This window comes from Chlorocebus sabaeus, unplaced genomic scaffold (genome assembly GCF_047675955.1).
Source record: "Chlorocebus sabaeus isolate Y175 unplaced genomic scaffold, mChlSab1.0.hap1 unalloc_scaffold_1144, whole genome shotgun sequence".
Lineage (NCBI taxonomy): Eukaryota > Metazoa > Chordata > Mammalia > Primates > Cercopithecidae > Chlorocebus > Chlorocebus sabaeus.
Window position 1 is genome coordinate 10001 of NW_027326907.1, and position 9977 is coordinate 19977.

The following is a 9977-nucleotide window of genomic DNA, read 5'->3' on the forward strand; positions in this document are numbered from 1 at the left end:
CGCAGAAGCCGGTGAGCCGCTCGGGGAAGAGAGGATCGGCAGGCGGCGGGCGGGGAAAAGGGGCACAAGGCAGGCAAGGAGCCAGGGGGCCACGGGGACGAGGGCACGGGGAACCCGCGGAGGGCTACTCGGGCAGAAAACCTCAGGCACAGCCGGGCCACCAGGAAAACACGGCCACGGGATCCCACCGCCACAGACACGAGGGCGGTCCCGCGGCGCCCCGCCTGGGACGCCGAACGGCCCTTGGGCAACCCACCGAGCAACCCCCCTCACGAGCCCCGGGTCCTGCCACCGGGGGCCCCGAAGCAACCTCAGCCACAAGCCCAACACCAGGGGCCGCATATCGCTCGTTTCTCGTCCGTCCCGGACCCGGTCCCGCTCCGGGAGACCGGCGCACCCCCCGTGGGGACGGCTCGCTCCCCAAGAGCCAGGCGGCCCAACCCCGCGCCACGCGAACGCGGTCACCGACACCGGTCGCGGCTCGGCACAGGAGCGGGCGGAGAGCCGGCTCACAGCGGCGTCCCGCGCCGGACGGAGTGCCACGCGCACCCGCCGCTCGCGGCAGCCTTCCCAATCCGCTAGGACGTCGGGCCCGGCCCAGCGGGATCCTCCCCCAACACGGAAGGGGGAGGCGCGGGCCACAGTAGACGACGAGCCGCACGCTCGGCCCCCACCGCGGGGTCCGGCGGAACCCTCACCGTTTCCCCAGCCTCATCCCGTCGAGGGGGGAGCAGCGGGGGAGGGCTCTCTGCAAGCGAGTCGCTACGGCAGCGCTACCACAACGCAGAGAGAGGCGGCAGGCCGGGGGATCCGGTACCCCAAGGCACGCCTCTCGGATCGCTAGAGAAGGCTTTCTCACCGAGGGTGGGTCACACTCCCCACCCGCCAGTCGCCCCTCGTCGGGCCCACAGAGGCGCTCGGGGACACCTGGGGAAGGGAGGGGGCGTGTGGCGCGAGGAGAAGAAACCTGCGGCAACCTCGAGCGTTCGCGGTCAGGGCAGGGGCCCGGCTGGCGCGCGTGCGCACAGCCCCCAAAGGCCCCCCCGCCGTCCACCCACCTCCTTTCTGCGAGGTAAAGCACCTCCAGTGAACCCACACACGACCCGTCGGAGGCAGAACGGCAGCCCCTCGGCGGCCGGCCGGCGCACGCGTGGCCGGCCCGAGCCCACCGCGACCGCTCACACGGCCCGCGCTCACCCGCCAGAGGGGAGGCACGGGACGTGCGCTCGCCGGACCAGGCGGCGCCCTTCCCCGCGTGGGGAGGGGCGCGTCTCACTCGACCGCCTCGGCCCACACCCAACGAACTCCCTCAGGACCCAACGCGCCGGCACCGTGGCGGCGACCGGAGGAGGGGGCGCTGGGGGTGGGAGCGACACACCACCGCTCGGCCTCGGGCACCTGAGGGACAACCCGGAGCGCTCCAGGAGCACCGCAAAGACCCAGGCAGAGCCAGCGCTCGTGCAACGCCCGAGAGGGCAGCACGACGGGCCGGCGGGACAGCACCCCCACCGCCGCGGAGGGGGGCGGCCCCGCAAGGCGACAACCACAAGAGGCGAAAGCGAGGGGTGCCTGCTGCGTCAGAGGACCCCGCCGACCCCCGCCGAACGCCACGAGGCAGACGGCGGGGGCGGGACAGCAAGGTCAGGCCGGGCTCCGCACCCCAGCGCCTCCCAACGCACCGCTCACAGGCGGGGACGAGAGACAGGGGGCCCCCGCGGGCGGGACGAGAAGAACGGGTCCCATTCACCATGAATGGCCGCCCCTCGCCCGCCGCGGCTCGGTCCCGGCCCGGGAGAGCACGACATCACCACATCAATCAGGGAAAGCAACCCCGGAGCGGGGTCGGTCGGTCAGTCAGTCAGTCAGCCACAGCCTCCCCGGAGGCCAGCGAGCAGATCAACCTGACCACCCCCAGCTCCGGGAAAGGGGCGGCAGACAACCCGGCAGAGACGAGGAACGCCTGACACGCACGGCACGGAGCCAGCGGGAGTGGGGTTGTCACGGCCGCCCCAGGTGCCCACAGCAGGGAGCGCGCAGCGGCAGGGTAAGCCCGCGCCGCCTTCCCCGCCGCCCCCGGGTGGGTCAGAGACCCGGACCCAAGGCGGCACCGGGAGTCGGGACGCTCAGACGCACGAGAGACCAGGCACACACGGGCCCCAGCAGGCGGCTCCAGCACGAGCAGGGCCGGCTAGCCGGGTCACCGGGAGGCCCAGAGGCCCACCACGCATCCAGAGGCCCGACCTCTCCAGCGACAAGTCGCCAGAGGACAGCGTGTCAGCAATAACCCGGTGGCCCAAAATGCCGGCTCGGAGTGAAAGATATACCTCCCCAGGGGACAGGAGGTCGAGCCACCGACCACGCCGCCGGCCCAGGGAACCCGCGACACGGACATCTGTCCCCAAAATCGCCACCATCGCAGCCAGACACGGAGCACCCAGGGCCCTCTGGTCGACCCCAGGACACACGCCGGAGCAGCGCCGGGCCAGGGACGTCCTCCCGGCCACCCGTGCCACGCAGGGGCCGGCCCGTGTCTCCAGAGCGAGACTCGGAAGCGTTTTCGGCCGTCCTCTCGTACGACCGGGACACACGAGGGACCGAAGGCCGGCCAAGTGTGACCCCTCGGGCCGCACGCGCGCTCAGGGAGCGCTCTCCGACTCCCCACGGGGACTTGAAAACAAAAGGTCACGGCAGAGGGGCGGCGGCCGGGCCCGGGGACCGCTCCCCGGCACCCGGGGGACGAGGCAGGACGGTCCCCGGCTCCCCACGGGGACTTGGGGAAAAAAATTCGGCCGCTGCCTCAGACGGCCAGGATGCGCGCGGGCCCGCGACCGGGCCGGGAAGGGTGTCCCCAGCCTCCCGCCCCAAGCCCGGTGGGTCCCCGCGGGTCGCGGGTCAGGCCTCGGGAGCTGAGCTGCGGCGTGCTGGTCGACCAACCCCGGCAGCCCCCACACCCGGCTCAGGCCCGAAAGCGCAGCGACAACCTCTCCCCACATAAGCCTGCACGCCCGAGCTCTGACTCACAAGCGACGCGCCAGAGCTCTGGCGCGACCGGGACAGCCCGGCTGACGACCGCGGTGTTTCCGGAGCTCTGCCTAGCTCACAGCGGGGACGGTCCCCTCCCTCGGCAGCTGCCACCGCAGCTCCGGAAGCCAAGGGAACGATATAAAAGCGGCCGCCAGATGGAGTCCGACAACCGTCGCGAACGTCACCAAGACAGATCCGGATGGCAGGCCGGCCCGCCGACCGCGAAACCGAAACCGTGAGTCGAGAAACGCTATCCCGAGGCCGAAAACGCAGCCCCTCTACCCCAACCCCACAGAAACGGTCCCCAAAGCCTGTCTCTGCATCGACCGCGACAGAGTCAGAAGACAACCCACGGCGTGTGGATGTTCGGAGAGGCATCTCGGAGGGAGAAACAGCAAGCAAGGACTCGGTCGCGGGCCGTTGAGGACACAGGGAGACACAGATTGCGTAGGCTCTTCCTGAATCCAGACAGAGACGGAGGGAGGGAGGGAGGGAGGGAGGCAGGGAGGGAGGGAGGGAATGGAGAGAAGAGACAGATGGTGAAAGGAAGGGAGGGAGGGAAGGGAGCAGGGAGAGAGGGAGGAAGGAAAAGGGAGAGAAAAGGGAGACAACGTGGAAAATGAAGATGATGAAACGTCACTTTTCAAAGGTTACATTTTTACAGGAGAGATGGAAAGGAAAGAAACCTGAAACAGAGAGAAAGAATGAGGAAAGAAGGGAAAAAGAAACAGAGGAAACAGAAAAGAAGGACAGAAACGGAATAAAAGAAATAAAGAAAGCACGGAAGAGAAACGAACAAGAGAGAAAGGGAGGGAGGCAGGGAGGGAGGGAGGGAGGAAAACATAGAGAAGGAGACAGAGAAAGAAAGAAGGGAAGAAAAACACAAAGGAGAGAAAGAAAGAAAAGACAAATAACAGCATAAATATTTGCATTTTTAGCTAAATATGAGATATAAAAATACATCAAAACAGATGAAAATATTTGTCTTGATCGAGACCATCCCGGCTAACATGGTGAAACCCCGTCTCTACTGAAAAATACAAAAAACAAACTAGCCGGGCGAGGTGGCGGGTGCCTGTAGTCCCAGCTACTTGGGAGGCTGAGGCAGGAGAATGGCGTGAAGCCGGGAGGCGGAGCTTGCAGTGAGTTGAGATCCGGCCACTGCACTTCAGCCTGAGCGACAGAGCGAGACTCCGTCTCAAAAAAAAAAAAAAAAAAAAAAGAGAATAAATAAATAAATACATACATACATACATACATACATAAAAAAAGAAAGAAAGAAAGAAAATATTTGTACTTATACACATGAATGAATAGATGAAAATAAATACATAAAAAATAAAATAACATGAGCAAACAGGCCAGGCACGGTGGCTGACGCCTGTGATCCCAGCACTTTCAGAGGCTGGGAGAGAGAGAGAGAGAGAAAATGAAGGAAAGAAAGGAAGAAAGGAAGAAAGAAAGAAAGGAAGGAAGGAAGGAAGGAAGGAAGGAAGGAAGGAAGGCAGGAAGGCAGGCAGACAAAGAAAGAGAGAGAGAAAGAAAGAGAAAAAGAGAAAGAGAGAAAGAAGGAAAGAAAGAGAGAAAGAAAGAAAGAAGAAAGAGAGAGAGAGGGAGAAAAACAGCCAGAAAGAAAGACGAGAGAAGAAAGAAAAAAAGAAGACAGAGGAAAGACAGACAGGAAGAAAGGCAAAGCAAGAAAGCAAGAAAACAAGACAGCAAGAAAGCGTGACAGAAAGATAGAAAGAGACAGAAAGAAAAAGCGAGAAAGCAACAAAGAAAGAGAGGGGGGGAGTGGGAGAGGCGAATCTCTCTGCTTTCACTACATGCGGGGAGAATCAGGAAAGCCCCCACTAAACAACAAGGCCGGAAGTGGAGCTGCCATCTGTGAAATCCGAGCAGAAGAGTCCACACGGGTTAAAGACACGAAGAAAGACAGGGAAACAACTGCTCAAAGAGAAGAACAATCTGGCCCAGCCAGGGCCTGTCTCCTGAAGTTGTCTGGGCAACGAGGAGGGAGTGGGACGGAGGGAGGGAGGGCCTCCGAGGCTCGTGTCAAACAATAAACGAGAATAACATAAAAGGAAGTTAAAAAAAAAATTACGCATCATTCGTAGCATCACTGACGCCTCGAAAGGCGAGAGGCATATGTTTATGTCACTGTGGGACTGTTGTCTTTTTTCTTTCCTTTTTTTTTTCTTCCCTCTCTTCCCGGAAACTCACTTTTTAATTATTTCCTTTTCCTTTTCCTTTTCAGTTTTATTTTTTATTTTACTTTCATTTTTATTCGTTTATGTATTAATTTATTAGTAGTAGTAGTATTTTTTGGAGAGGTTGTCTCGCTCTCTCGCCCAGGCTGGTGTACAGCGGCGCGATCTCGGCTCACTGCAACCTCCGCCTCCCAGGTTCAAGCGATTCTCCTGCCTCAGCTCGGCCTCCCGAGTAGCTGAGATTACAGACGCGCACGACCATGCCCGGCTAATTTTTGGTCTTTTGACTGGAGACGGACGGGGTTTCACCATACTGGCCCTGCTGATCTGACCACCTCGTGATCCAGCGATCCACCGCCCCCGGCGTCCCAAAGCGCTGGGATGACAGGCTTGAGCCACCGCGCCGGGCCGAGTTATTCATTTTATTTTCTTCCTAATTTTTAATTGTATGTATGTATGTATGTATGTATGCATGTATCCATCCTTTCTTATTTTTTGAGACGGACAGAGAGACACAGTGAGAAACAGACAGAGAGAGAGAGAGAGAGAGAGAGGGAGAGAGAGAGAGAGAGGGAGAGAGAGAGTGAGAGACCTCCCCTTGGGCCTCAATGGTCTTTGCAATGTCCTTTCTTCAGAGATTCTGCAAACACAGTGTTTCCAACATTTTGAATCCAAAGAAAAGTTTAACTCTGTAACATGTATCCACAGATCACTAATCAGTCCCGATGATAGTTTATTTCTGGTTTTTCTCTGGGGAGTGTCGGTTTTTCTCCACAGGTTTCAAGGGGCTCCCAAAGTCCCTTCGCCGATTCCCTTAAGAAGAATATTTCCAAACCGACGTATCAAAAGAACGCTTTCACTTTGTGAGAGGAATCCCCACATTACAAAACCGTTTCACACATAGGCTCTCTTCAGTTTTTATCTGGGGATAATCTGTTTTTCACCCTAGGCCTCAATTGCAGCCCACATTATTTTCACAGATTCTACTAAAAGAGTGCTTCCAATCCGCTGAGTCCAAATACAGTTGTACCTCTGTGCGAGGAATCCACACACAAAGCAGTTTCTCAGGTAGCTTCCTTCTAGCTGTTATCAGGAAATATGTGCTTTTCCACCATTGGCCTCAAAGGAGTCCCAAATATCCTTTTGCAGATTCTACCACAGAAGTGTTTCCAACCTGCTGAACCGAAACACGGGTTTAACTCTGTGAGATGAATCCACATCTCACAAAGCCAATTCACAGATAGCTTCTTTCTACTGCTTCTCTGGGGATATTTGATTTTTCAACATAGGCCTCCATGGGCTCCCAAATATGCCTTGGCAAATTCTAGAGAAAGCGTGTTTCCAACACGTGAATCAAAAGAAAGGTTTAACTCTGTGAGATGCATCCAGTCACGCAAAGCAGTTTCACAGATCGTTTCGCTTCTTCATGGCTTTTCTCGGGGGGACAATCTGGTTTGGACAACCGGAATTAATGGGCTTGGAAATGTCTTCCCACACACTCAACAAAAAGAGCATTTCCAACCTGCTGACTCACACACACACACACAAACAAACAAAGAATACGTTCTGCGCTGGCAGATAAATCCAGACATCACGAAGCAGATTCAATGAAATATTCTCTCTGGTCTTTGTCTGGGGATATTCAGTTTGTCACCATAGGCCTCAAGGGCTCCCACACGTCCCTTTGGAATCTCTACAAAGAGAGCGTCTCCAACCCGCCTAATCAAAAGAAAGGTGTAACTCTTTAGGATGAGTCCACACATCGCAAAGCAGTTTCTCAAATACATTCTTTCTCATTTTTATCTGGGAATATTTGGTTATTCGCCATAGGCCTAAAGGGGCTCCCAAAAATCCGTTCAGAGAGACTGCCAAAAAAAAGTGTTTCTAACATGATGAATCAAAAGAATGGTTTATCGCTGAGAGATCAATCTGCGCATCACGAATCAATTTGACAGATAGCGTCTTTCTTGTTTCAATCTGTGGATATTCTGTTTTTCAACGTAGGCCTCAATGGGTTTCCAAATGTCCCTTCACAGATTCTACAGAAAGCGTGTTTCCAACCTCCTGGTTCAACAGATGTATCCGTTCGAGGTGAATCCACACGTCAAGAAGCAGTTTCACCAGTAGCATTTTTTCTCGTTTTCATCTGGGGATGTTCAGTGTCACCATAAGCCACAAAGGGCTCCCAAATGTCCCTTTGAAGATTCTGCCAAAAAACTGCTTCCAATCGGCCGCGTGCAGTGGCTCACGCCTGTCATCCCAGCATTTTGGGAGGCAGAGGTGGGTGGATCACCTGAGGTCAGGAGTTCAAGACCAGCCTGGCCAAAACGATGAAACCCCATCTCTACCAAGAATACAAAAAATTAGCCGGGCCTGGTAGCGGGTGCCTGTAACCCCAACTACTTGGGAGGCTGAGGCAGGAGAATCCCTTCAACTGGGAGGCAGAGGTTGCAGCGAGCCGAGATGGTGTCACTGCACTCCAGCCTGGGGGACAGAGTGAGACTCTGTCAAAACACACACACACACACACACACACACACACACACACACACACACACCCCAAAATGCTTCCAATCTGCTGAATCAACAGAAAGATGTAACTCTGTCAGAGGAATCTACACATCGCAAAGCAGTTTTGCAGATAGCTTCTTGTTAGTTTTTATCTACCGATTTTCTGTTTTTCACCCTAGGCCTCAAACAGCTCCCAAATGCCCTTTTGTAGATTCTACAAAAGGGGCGCTTCCAACCTGGTATATCAAAAGAAAGGTTTCACTCTGTGAGATGAATCCACACACCACAAAGCAGTTTCAGAGACAGCTTCTTTCTAGTTTTCATTTGGGGATATTCGGTTTTTCACAGTAGGCCTCAATGGGCTCCCAAAGGTATATTCGCGGATTCTACAGAAAGACTGCTTCAAACCTCCTAAATCAAAAATTTGTTGTAATTCTGTGGCATGAATCCACACATCACAAAGCAGTATCATAGAGAGCTGCTTTATTATTTCTGGGGTGGGGATGTTCGCTTTCTCACAATAGGCCCCAATGGGCTCCCAAATGTCCATGCTGCTTCCAAACTGCTGAATCCAAAGGCAGTTTTAACTCTGTATGAGGAATCCACACAACAGAAAGCTGTTTCATGAAGACCTTCTCTCTCGTTTTTATCTGAAAACATAAGATTTTTTCACCATACGACACAAGGGTCTCCTAAATGTACATAGACAGATTCTACAAAAAAATCCTTCCAACCTGCTGATTCAAAAGAAAGGTTTAACTCTGTGAGACGAATACACACACTACAAAGCAGTTTCACAGAGAATGGTGTTTTTTTGTGTGTTTGTTAGTTTGTTTGTGTTTTGGTTTGCTTTTTTGTTTTTTGCTTTTTTTTTGAGACGCAGTTTCGCGCCTGTTGCTCAGACTGGAGCGCAATGGCGCCATCTCGCCTCACTGCGATCTCCGCCTCCCAGGTTCAAGCAATTCTCCTGCCTCAGTTTCCCTTCCCGAGTAGCTGGGATTACAGGCATGTGCCACTGCGCCCCGCTAATTTGGTATTTTCAGTAGAGACGGGGTTTCTCCATGTGGGTCAGGCTGGTCTCGAACTGCCGACCTCAGGTGATCTGCCCGCCTCGGCCTCCCAAAGTGCTGGGAGGACAGGCGTGAGCCACCACGCCCGTACTACTTTATTGTACATAATACAATACATAAATTGTATTGTATTTACATTTATGTATTGATTGATTGATTGATTTACTTACTTATGCTGCCTGATCAAAGGTCACTCCGGCCCAGTCGTCAAAGTGGCCATTTCCTAGGCAACCAAGAAGGGGGGAGCTTGGAGGTGGGGGCGGGGGCGGTGGAGAAGACACAGTTGCCCCAGGCTGTGCGCAGGCGGCCTGAGCTTCCTTCCTCTGTTGAGGCCTCCATTTTCAGAGTAACAGTGGCCGCTAGGTGATGCCCGACGTCTGCCAATGAGACTGTCAGCCTGGAATGAATTGGGATCGCCTGGAGGGGGAGGCGGGAGGCGGAAGGATGGAGGCCCCCACAGCACAGTGGGTCACCGCGCCCTCCCAGGCGATCCCCACAACTCATCGACCAGGGCCCCTGGGGGCACACAGCCTAAGACCCCCCCCACCCATCGGATCATCTGGAACTTCTGTCCGTCCGGAGACGAGAGACGAGAGACGAGAGACCGACTGGAAATTCTCTCGGTCAAGGTCCAAACCTAAAAGAATCACTGACACAGACATCAGGACTAACAAAGACAATTTGTAAAAGTTTCCGTGTTTTGGGTGAATCCGTGTATTTCTGTATCACAAAATTACTGATTTTGAACGTTGCGGTTTTTCTACTCCTTACGTGTACGGTCCTGTGATAGACAGACCAGGGGACTCCTCAGCTCGGAGTCCATGAGGCCAGAAGCTGACATCCTAAATTTCTATGTAGAATGAATGTAAGCAGGCCAACCAAACACTGTGCCGTAAAACTGTCCGGAAGACAAGCGGTGGTGGTTGGGGGGCGGATGGGGGGGGGGGGGGGGGAGCCGGGTGCGGTACGCTCACGCCTGTCATCCCCGCACTTTGGGAGGCCGAGGGCAGGCGGATCCCTCGAGATGGTGGCCATTGCACTCCAGCGTGGGCAACAAGAGTGAAAACTCCGTCCAAAACAAGAACAACAACAGAAACGTTAAGTGCTGTCTGCTGTTATTTTTGCTTCCCACCCTGAGAAGAACATAATACAGCTGCTGTCT

At 55.1% G+C, this 9977-nt stretch overlaps 1 long non-coding RNA gene across 1 annotated transcript; it reads right to left on the reverse strand.

Moving 5' to 3' along the window:
• Window positions 1-8042: 8042 nt before the first annotated feature.
• LOC140710987 (uncharacterized) lies at window positions 8043-9706 on the reverse strand. The gene is made up of 2 exons (XR_012092141.1): window positions 8986-9706; window positions 8043-8395 (listed from the first exon to the last, which is right to left on the reverse strand). It is a non-coding gene; the product is annotated as an uncharacterized lncRNA (long non-coding RNA).
• Window positions 9707-9977: the final 271 nt, after the last annotated feature.